The sequence below is a fragment of the Chanos chanos genome, chromosome 14 (genome assembly GCF_902362185.1).
Source record: "Chanos chanos chromosome 14, fChaCha1.1, whole genome shotgun sequence".
Taxonomy (NCBI): domain Eukaryota; kingdom Metazoa; phylum Chordata; class Actinopteri; order Gonorynchiformes; family Chanidae; genus Chanos; species Chanos chanos.
The window spans coordinates 9,660,947-9,671,675 of record NC_044508.1 but is presented as its reverse complement, the minus strand read 5'-3'; positions in this window follow the sequence as shown (position 1 = coordinate 9,671,675).

Below are 10,729 nucleotides of genomic sequence, written 5' to 3'. Positions count from 1 at the left end.
TCTACCTCAAACCATGTAAAGGTTCTTGATTTCATTCTCTGTGTTTACCCTCAATCTAAGGAAATAATGAGAGCCCAGAAGTTATAGAAGACAACATCAGTAACAGTAACAAATGCACAACTCAGTCCATGACATCCTGTCTGTCGGAGAAATAAAAGTTAATTAAACTGAAGCACATTTGTAATGACTGTTTCCATTCCATTCCAAGAGCGTACAGAGCTTTTTATTTTGGCTTATTTGGAATTATGAGTTTGCTTTAAAGTAACTTTATTGACTTTAATCGTGAAGCATAGTTGCCTCATTGAAAATAGGTCATTTATATTCATATGTCCTTATATCTCATATGTTGTCGGATAACACATTATCAACACTTATGAAGTCGTCATGAATCACATTTTAGAATTGAAATAAATCAAGAGCTTGGGAACTGATAAATAGCCCATTAATGTTGTAATTCATCCATCATTTATTCATTTTAATGCTTGCCTAAATAACAAAAAAAAATAAAATAAAGGTTGAAAAGGTGTATTTTTTCACTGACTGTGTTTTGGAATTGTTGATGAACTCAAATTTGCTTTTATCCTATTTTGGCTGCCCCTATTCAGATTCCATCATCATAATACCTTATGATGCCTTAAGTCCTTGAGAGCTTGGGGGACAGGTCCTGTAACTTTTCAACATCCATAACACGAGGACTTGGATATAATTATCTAGATTAAAGAAAAATATGAATAAATGTGTATACACAAAAGACATTATCAAAAGGCACGGACTGTATTACTATTGTTTTATTAGTGAGGCTGCTGAATTGATCAGTGGTCGAGGGAAAGCTCCAAGTAGCTCATTAAGTTACACTCGTACAACTACCATTCATAATTTTCAGTACTGCTCAGAGCTTAAAATGACCAAACCTTTGGTTTCAGTGCAGGAGTAACAGTCAAGTACCTGTGCAATAGAGTGAGATTTCTTAACAGCGAGAATCAAGTTTTGTTTGACTCCATTATTTCACACAGCTGTATGTAACACATTTAAGAGCACTGTTATGAGCACATAAACACTTCTAGAGTATAGATGATACAGAGATATCACAAATGACTTAGGCTCACTAAGGGCCAACTGATAAACTGTTTGTTCTGCAAATTTCCCATACAAAATAACAAAAGGGCTAAAACGTTTTATTTTCATTTCTATTTTTAAAGGCTAAACTATTCTTTAAAACTAAGCAAAGTTATATTAACATCCTATGCTTTTAAATACATATTCATTATATTATCGTTAAGAACAGCCTTTTAAAAGTAGCTGCAAAGTGGCTTTATCTTATATCTCTCAGTGCACTTTGTGTATATTTTGATTCTTGATTCAGACAAACTCAAACTTCTGAGAAACACAGCTAGTTCCTCTGAAGCGAGATAACAACTTCTTGGCACCAAATATAAAACCAAATGATCAATTTTTGAGAAAAATCCCTTTGTTATCTTGAGCAACGTGGGTTTTTTTTTTCTCTCCTGAAGCTTTTGCTTTCACTGTTGCAGTAAATATTTTTTTAGAAGTACCCACTTTCATACTTTGTTCAGGTCTCTTTCAGAGCAATTATAAGTTTTTTTGATTGCCTTATGGGCATGTTCTTATTGAATTCCTTATGGAAGTTTAGCACTACACACCTTCTTAGCTCAGTTTTTGAATTTTTTTTAGAACAAATAAACCTGTCTGACAGATGAAATATCTTTAGCTAATGCAGTAGCAGTGTTCCAAACATGAAGTGCATTCTATTCTCTATCTCAGATTTACCTCCTTTTTGAGCATGACTCTGATTTGAAGCCATGAAACCACAAGAGTGTGTTTAATTTTCGCTTTTTTTTTTTTTTAACAGTTTACACTGTATATAAACAGCACCTTCTGAAACCTTCTGGTAGTAATGAAAACCGACAGCATCCTGCTAAATTTTATGCCAGAATGAGCATGCTGGTGCTGGCTCAGCTAGGCTGTCAATGTCCATCTTATTATTTATAGTGATGCACTGTTGGAGCAGTCTGCTCATGATCCTGATGTTGAGCCAGTCTGGAACTTACTTGCTGACCAAAGACAGCACTGGAGGACTGAACCCCTGCTGTTCCAGTGGCTGATGGGTAGAAGTGTACGTCCACTGCTACGGATGTCATTCCCATGGAGACACAGTGGGATAAGAGCAGGGGAGTGGAACCGTGGGAGATGTTGACGTTGTGACGGACAGGAGTAGAACATGGCTCCGTGGTCTGAAGTGTCACTGAGGAATGGACACTTTCGTCTCGAGCAAGGGGTGGGTTGGGTGGTGAGGGCAAAGGGGCATCCTGGCAAGGTCCAAACTCTTGGCTCCTCCAGTCTTCCACACACTGGAGTTGGACTTCTGAATGGGGTGATGTGGTGCCCTTCCCCTCTTCGAGGGAAGTTTCAATCTGATGCAGAAAGGAAGAACTGTAATTAGTAGCTGGAAGAATGTAGATTGTATATGACATGATCCAGCTTTAAATCTGAAATTGATATTCACTGTGGAGTCACTCCTGAAGTACTGCTGAGAATGTACTCTACAGGAGGGGGGTTAAAGTTGAGGTTTTGAGAGATGAAGTGATATTTAAATTATCTACCGATTTAAAGTAGGTTTTGGCTTTTGAGCTGATGCCTACAGAATAATGACACTTTATACTAGGTCACTTGTATTGTTACGTAAAACAACTAATCATTCAGTCAGGTTACTTTACCCCAATATACTTTTATCCATGCCCTGTGTAAAGTATTTGTAAGTTTAGTAGGGCAGCAACATAGTAAATGTTAAATATACCATCTAAAGAACATTAAACATTTGGCGAAGGAACAGAGAAGTTCTGGCAAAAGCACACATGCATGTAAATTAATTTGACTATTAAAATGAATCAGTCAAATTATAATGATTTGTAATTTAATTTGTTCCATGACGTTTACGTACATTTCGTGTAATTTAATATATTACATTCTTAAATGAGATGAACCTGGATTAGCATCTATAAATACACACAGTGATGAATGGAATGGCACTGAGTTTTGGGGTTTCCACTGACCTGGTCCTCCTCACTGGGCTCTGGGTGTGTCTCTACTATGACAGGCAAGCATTGGATAGACTGCACCTCCTCTTGAACATTATCACAGGATAGTTCCAGTTCTGGATTAGATGGAGTGCTCAGTGGCGGCTGAGCTCTAGTTTCTGAAGTATTAGGGCTTTGTTCAATAACAGCCACAAAGTTGTCATCCTCAAAAGCTCTACAGAAAAAGTCACTGCATTTGTCAGGACACATAACTGTACAGGAAATGAATGCAGCTGAACAGGAAATAAATAACAGACTGCGTTGAAATTACAAGAAAAACTGACCTGTTTTCATAAGTCCTTTCCATCATCAGACGATCACCATACCTACAAGGACCCCCAAGATTCCTAAGAGCTGAGGGAGACAATATATACTACAAACGTGGAATCTTTTTACAGGTATAAAGATTCAATAACTGGTTTTCATTCCATTTCCTTGGAACTACTTGGGAAAAAAGGTACAAATCTTGGACCCTTGATAGGATCTCTATCTTCCTGACCATGACTCTATCTCTTATTTTCGTCTGCTACATAGTATACTTCATATGGGATATCTCTATTCCTAGATCTCTGCGTGCTGTGGGAGGTGCAGTATAATGTAATAAAACGCTGACTGATTTTGTTGGCTTTTTAGCACTGGTAGCTTCCTTCTTAGACATGGTGGTCTGGGTGTGTTAAATTGCCTGTCAACTGTCGTGACAAATTACAAAAAATCACCAAGGAGCTCAAAATTCAAAATTTTGTGTGAAGGCTATTTTTCATATATTTTGATAATAATATAAAATGAATAAAACCTTAATACGGAATGCAGCAAATTCATACATTCACAGTATCAGCTGCTCTCATGCAACTGGAGTTTAGAATTATAAAAATGCTGAAATCATGAAGTGAGTTGATGCAGAAGCCCACCTACTTTGGGCAATCTCAAAAACCTTGATGTGCTCCAAGAAATATGCATTGAAGTTATTGGTAATTCAACAGATGTTTGTAAAGACTATTTATTCAATGTGAAAAATTGTTATGAAACCATTGTTGGTGGTGTCTTTGTCATAAATATAAAAAATGTAGGACTGAGGCCTATTTTGGAAAACACTACTTAGCAAACAGACAGAAATTCAAATTTAGCCAGTATATTATTGCAGTGAAATCTTATGAGATTCTGATTTTTTTCTAAATGTGCATGATTAAATGAGTTACGGTGATGCCTACTAAAAATAACCCAATTGACATATATTGGAAATTGTGCAGTTCTCACCTGCTCTTCCTGTGGGAGCTGATGGATCATTTTTCTGCACCAGAGAATAGAAGGCCATGGTGATGAATATAAAAGCAAGAGAGACCCCCACTCCAACCACAATTGGAATATCATGCTTTTCAAGAACAGGCAACCAAGTTGGTGACTGCTTCTTCACCCTGGTATTTGAAAAGAAAGTGATTGTTGCTCACAGTCAACATACAGTGGGAATTTTGTGAGTATGACTGAAAAATGTAATGACCTAATCTCAAAGAACCAGAGGGCCTACATTTACAATTTCTATAGAAATATACAAATATATATACTTTGTATATATATACACACACGTGTGTGTGTGGGTGTGTGGGTGTGGGAGGTGTTGGTGGGGGTGTGTGTGTGTGGGTGTGTGTGTTACCTGGCATTATCCTCAGTGGTCCGCATTGGGGACTGAGAGCTATTTTTCTTTGGCCATTCAGATTGGTCTGTACCTTTTGCTTCCGCAGACTTAGTGGATTCAACAGGTAGACTGTGGTTCTGCTCTGTTTGTTCAGGGACTGAGGTAGTGAAGTTTGATTTTGTACCATTAGATTGCACAACTGTATGATTGGATGAGCTCAGATATAGGGAGTCTTGAGAGGACTCTTGTAGTGTCTGGGTGTCCAAAGTTGATGGCTGGTTGTAATGATCTGTTGACTCAGTGTGAGGATTTGAAATCTGGGTAAAGAGATCTAAGTGCTGACTGAGTGGATCTGTAGATCTGTAGAGTGGGTTTGGAGTTTGGGTGTAAGGGGCTGGTTGGGTTGGAGATGAGACAAATTGGTTTGGAGGTACAATCTGTGGATGTCTGTGTGTGGTCTGAGAAACTGAGGGTTGAGTAATATGGTCTGCGGGTTGGGTATGTGCGTCATAGACAGAGGACGGATTCAATGGCAACTGTGCTTTAAATTTGTTTTTGTGAAGTTCTGCCCTTTTACTTTCTGAACCGTCAGAGTCATTTAGTAGTGTTTGAGTATATCCAGATTCTGGAGTTGGAACTGTAATGGAGTGAGTAGGTGAATCCTTCAGGTAAGCATCTAAAACTGTTCCAAAACAAAGGGGGAAAACAGTTAAAATCTCCATTGAATTACAACTTCAATTTCAAAAGACGATTTTGTTGTTACAATCACTTGTGTGTAATGCAAGTGATTGTAAGAGCTATGCTAGCACTGATTGTAAGAACAATGCTAGCACTGAGAAGAACACTAGTCAGCCTACCTGAAAATTCAGAGATATTCTCCAGTGGTTGTGGTAATGTTCCAGTCATCTTTTTATCTTTGGCTTCTTTTGAATGATGTAAGCTAAGATTTATTGTTTGTCTGATCCTGGTGGATGGAACCTGTGAAATGTAAACATTTTAAAATATGAATGATGGGATGTAAAGTTTTACAGTGACATGAATGGAAACACTGAAGTGTTTACAATGAATGTAATGGAAAAAAATAAACCATATGATGCAGTTTTTAATCTTACATTTTGGAAACTTGTGATGGCCAGATAAAACCATGGAATGGGAACACTATATCAATGCTAATGTATTACTCACCCCAGTTACTACTGGTTTGTTCAGGTGTTCCTGATCTTGTGAGATATCTTCAGCTTTGATTAGGTGTAGTACAAATGTTGCATGTTAAAAGGATGTAGTTAAACACAAAGAGAGAACTCGAGTGAAAAGTGTGAAACAGGATGTTAGACATCCTAGATTATTACCACCCTACAAATTCATACTTCGCCCTGGTCTACTGTATGTTTGCAAGGCAATTTTTTTTTTTTTTTTACCCACCGGTAACAGTTAGAAAGCCACTTCTCTGATCCTGACCAATCTGATTCTCAGCAGTACAGTGGTACTCCCCTGTATCAGACTGGTTGACACTGGAGATGCGAAGAGTTCCTTTATCTGCAAGTGTTCAAAAGCCACTGAAGCTCCTCATGAAGAGGGTCCAGATGAATAATATCCTACCTTAATGATCACCCTTGCAAGTAGAGAACATATCTATTTATGTTGGACTCACCATCCACTGGCATCCCTGTTAAGGGAGAAAAAGGGCCATGGAAAACCTTCCTGCTCCATGTATATGATATGGGTGACACCCCCACTGCCAGGCAGGGAAGAATAACATTGGACCCTTCTGAGACGCTCATAGATTCAACAAAGGAGATAATGACAGGTTTCACTGAATTCACAGGAAAAAGAAAAAAGATAAAAGAAAATTTATGGTAGAATTCAGAAATGTGTGACTGCTTAAAAAATGCTTTTCATCTTTATGTAAACCTTCATCTGAAGATCATTTCACTGAAATAAATTCATTGCTTTTCTCCTGAAGGTACCAGCAGGGTTCGAATTACAGGGGGGGGGGGGTGATTTAAGACTTGGACCCCCCCCCAAAAGAGGTAAATAGAGCAGTTCGGGGGGAAATGTTGACCCCCCCTCACCCCCCCCCGATTGTCATTGTATAATTTGCACTCTGGGTACCAGAAATTTCATTCCATATGTAACAAAAACTGGCTTTGGTTTCATATTAAAACATAGTTCTTGACCTTCATTCTTTTATAGCATTGTTATTATGATTAGAGATGGACTTACCAGCAACATGTAGAATAGAAGTTCTTTGGTCCTGGCCAACAGAATTTGAAGCTTTGCACATGTAAAGACCTTCATCATAAAATCTCAGTGCCGATATGTAAAGGGTAGAGTTTCGTACTCTGTGAAGACAGGAGCAGGACAATTACTGCTGTCTTGTGGTTTAACACAGTAAATTAGCAAAAATATCTGAAGCCACAAATTAATCATTTTGAACATGTTCTCAGAACACTAAGCAAACTGTCGGTTTAATAAATTAGAAAAAGCAAATGAATTTCCAACACTGTTGTTTTTGGATTTATCATCTTTGAGAGAATAATTATTAAAAGATAATGAGGAAATGACCTTTTTATGTGTTAATGTCTTTATGATTTGAATCACAGTAACTATGATGAAATTCATCTGTCAAAACATAACTTGCCCAGTGGTAACTTTGGCTCCGGTTAGCACTGACTGGCCCTGTTTTGACCATTCAATAGAGGGAACAGGATGTCCTGAAACCTGGCAATAGATCATAACCTCGGAACCCACTGGAGCTGTTACCACTGCAGGCCAGATAGTCACGGATGGGGGAACTGCGGGAGGAGTGCCACAAACAATGAGAGAATGTGAGAGAGGCAATGATGTATTCACTGAGCTATGACATTTTATTTATTCCAAAGGGACGGCATAACACTTAAAAGTTTCTGCCTGAGAAAACCTTACACAACAGAGCGATGGGGACAAGCAGATTCACCTTATTTTTGGTGCTTGTCAAAGCGTAAGGTAGAATTGAGACATTATTGTCTTTGACCAGCACTGGTAACAGTGTATAATTTATTATAGAAATGTAAGGATCCTGACAAAGAATCTTTTGAGGTAAATACATTAAAACTAGGCTGAAGTCTTCACTAGGCTAAATTTTATATCTTGAAATCATAAAGGGATACAGTTCTGAATATATTATCTTCACATGGAAAGCATTACATTGCACAAAGTTCTGGACATTACTGGAAAACTGTACCTTAAACAGGAGGGGGTTTTAGAACAGTAAATTTCTGCTCAACGGGAACTTTTCCTTGGAAAGCTTTTGAAGTGGTAACAAACTTGGCAGTTATTCATTGAATTCTCGAAGATATAGCTGTTTCAGCTATGGCCCTCTGATCCAGAAAATGCAATTTAAATAGTATTCAAATAACTTAGAATGCGTGATTTCATGCAACATAAGCACTGGAAATTATGAGAACTGTTGCTATCATGTCAGTGTACATAAACTGATGTGATTTTGGCTTCACCAATCTCAAGTCTTAAAAGCTATGTAGTTTATGACAAATAACAAGAGGGATGCTTTTTTGCCTTCTTCTGAGTTGTGGGAAAAAAAACCCTCAACAACTTTCTGGTTTCAGGCTTGTTGAGACACATACAGAAAATAGATACGGCAACTGCTTATCAACTCTTGTCTCTGAAACTACAGAAACTGATGACTGTATGTTAGTGAACCCACAGACTGATGAAAAGGATGTTGTCTTGGAAGTATTTTTAACTAAGACTGCAGGGTGTGCACAAATGGATTCAGAGTCTAAAGTACTTTCAAATGGATTTGGTAACTTTGTATACACAAAACTAGTAGAAGTAAATAGAAGTCTAAACTACTTTCATCAGGATGCAATTATCTAGTGTGCTCTTCTTGCAAGAGAGGCTCCCCATCTAAAATGAAACTGCTGTTTCGCATGCTTCTGAAAAAGTAAAATGGGTCACTTTTGAAATGAGGGAGGAACCATCATTATATAATACAGACCTAATGAGTTACTGATCTCTGATATTCAAGCTTCTAAGGGAATCCCTTCGTCAAAATAATGTTTATTGTAAATAAACATTTGCCATACCTCATTAATGTTCTAGATTAACTGCTGTTTCTTTGAACTTTTCTGTTCTGGTGTACTTTTTCTTGTGGTAATGTAATACATTATCGTTTTTTGGGAGACTGGGAGATAGTATTTCTGTAAGCCCATTACACAGCCCACTGAACATTCGCTCAAAGAATTTCCTTAGGTTGTTAGCTTTGTGTGGACAAAGATGACATCTGTTAAGTGTCGAGAGAATTTAATCAATGATAATACTTTCATAGTTAAATTAAGTAGTGTGCATTCGAAACTTCTGTGACTCTGTGTGATTTCTTGATGTATATTTTTGCACTCAAATGCACATTACACTATCATACTCTGAGCAGAATAAGGCAGGTCAAACTGAATTTCACTTCACTATTATCTTAGACATCCCGTGACAGATCAGAGGATTCTGCCTGTCTGTAGAATTTCCTTAGGTTGTTAGCTTTGTGTGGACAAAGATGACATCTGTTAAGTCTTTTGTGGACTTGAGTAACAGATTTTCAAAGACAGGCATCCCGTTGGGGAAAAATTGGCTGTCCTGACACCCCCTCCTGGTTAAATGGGATTCTCGGAGCAATAACGAGAGAATTTAATCAATGATAATACTTTCATAGTTAAATTAAGTAGTGTGCATTCGAAACTTCTGTGACCCTGTGTGATTTCTTGATGTATATTTTTGCACTCAAATGCACATTACACTATCATACTCTGAGCAGAATAAGGCAGGTCAAACTGAATTTCACTTCACTATTATCTTAGACATCCCGTGACAGATCAGAGGATTCTGCCTGTCTGTAGAATTTCCTTAGGTTGTTAGCTTTGTGTGGACAAAGATGACATCTGTTAAGTCTTTTGTGGACTTGAGTAACAGATTTTCAAAGACAGGCATCCCGTTGGGGAAAAATTGGCTGTCCTGACACCCCCTCCTGGTTAAATGGGATTCTCGGAGCAATAACGAGAGAATTTAATCAATGATAATACTTTCATAGTTAAATTAAGTAGTGTGCATTCGAAACTTCTGTGACTCTGTGTGATTTCTTGATGTACTCAAATGCACATTACACTATTATACTCTGAGCAGAATAAGGCAGGTCAAACCGAATTTCACTTCACTATTATCTTAGACATCCCGTGACAGATCAGAGGATTCTGTATGTCTGTATTCTTAGGTTCTGCATAAACTGAGCACTAAACTGAGTGCTAAATTGAGAGACTGAGCAATGGACAAATATTTTTGACAAACAAGCTCTCTCTTATATGTGATTCTTTTACTGAGTCTTTCAATATTTTGCTGGTTCTCAAATTTGACAAAGAAATCAGTGTGCAAATAGCAGAAAGTGGTCATCATGCATTCGGCAACATGGATTCCACAAAGCGGTATCTATTATGTAAGACCCATATCTGCAGGGAAGCTGACTCCATTTCTCACCAGCTCTACTTAGGCTTTGAACTGCTTCCTTCCAGTAGCCAACACATGAGACTTCCTCAAATCTGCCGGAGCTCAGAGATCAGTTTTAGCTCAAAATTATGGTTAGTCCTCTTACCCTCTTTCTCTACTTTTATGCTCAAATAAAACTCAATAAAATGTTTTCCAACAAGTTCAGTGATGCCATACCAAGAACTTCAAGGTAGATTTTTCTAGAAGTCACCATCCTTTGCAGAAAAACATTGGATGCTCTGCAAAAATAGGATCCCCTGTCTGTCTCATGCACTCTGGTGATGACAAAAAGGACATAATGTGACATATCATACATATAGATTACAGATATTACACACATAGAGTTATTTTTCTGACTGTTCAACTTTCTTCGCTGAGTTAAATCAAATCCATGGCATGAAATAACCCTAAAATATATTTGTATAATATACTAACTGATAAAACTTCATCTTCAAACTTCATCTACAATGTAAGACAT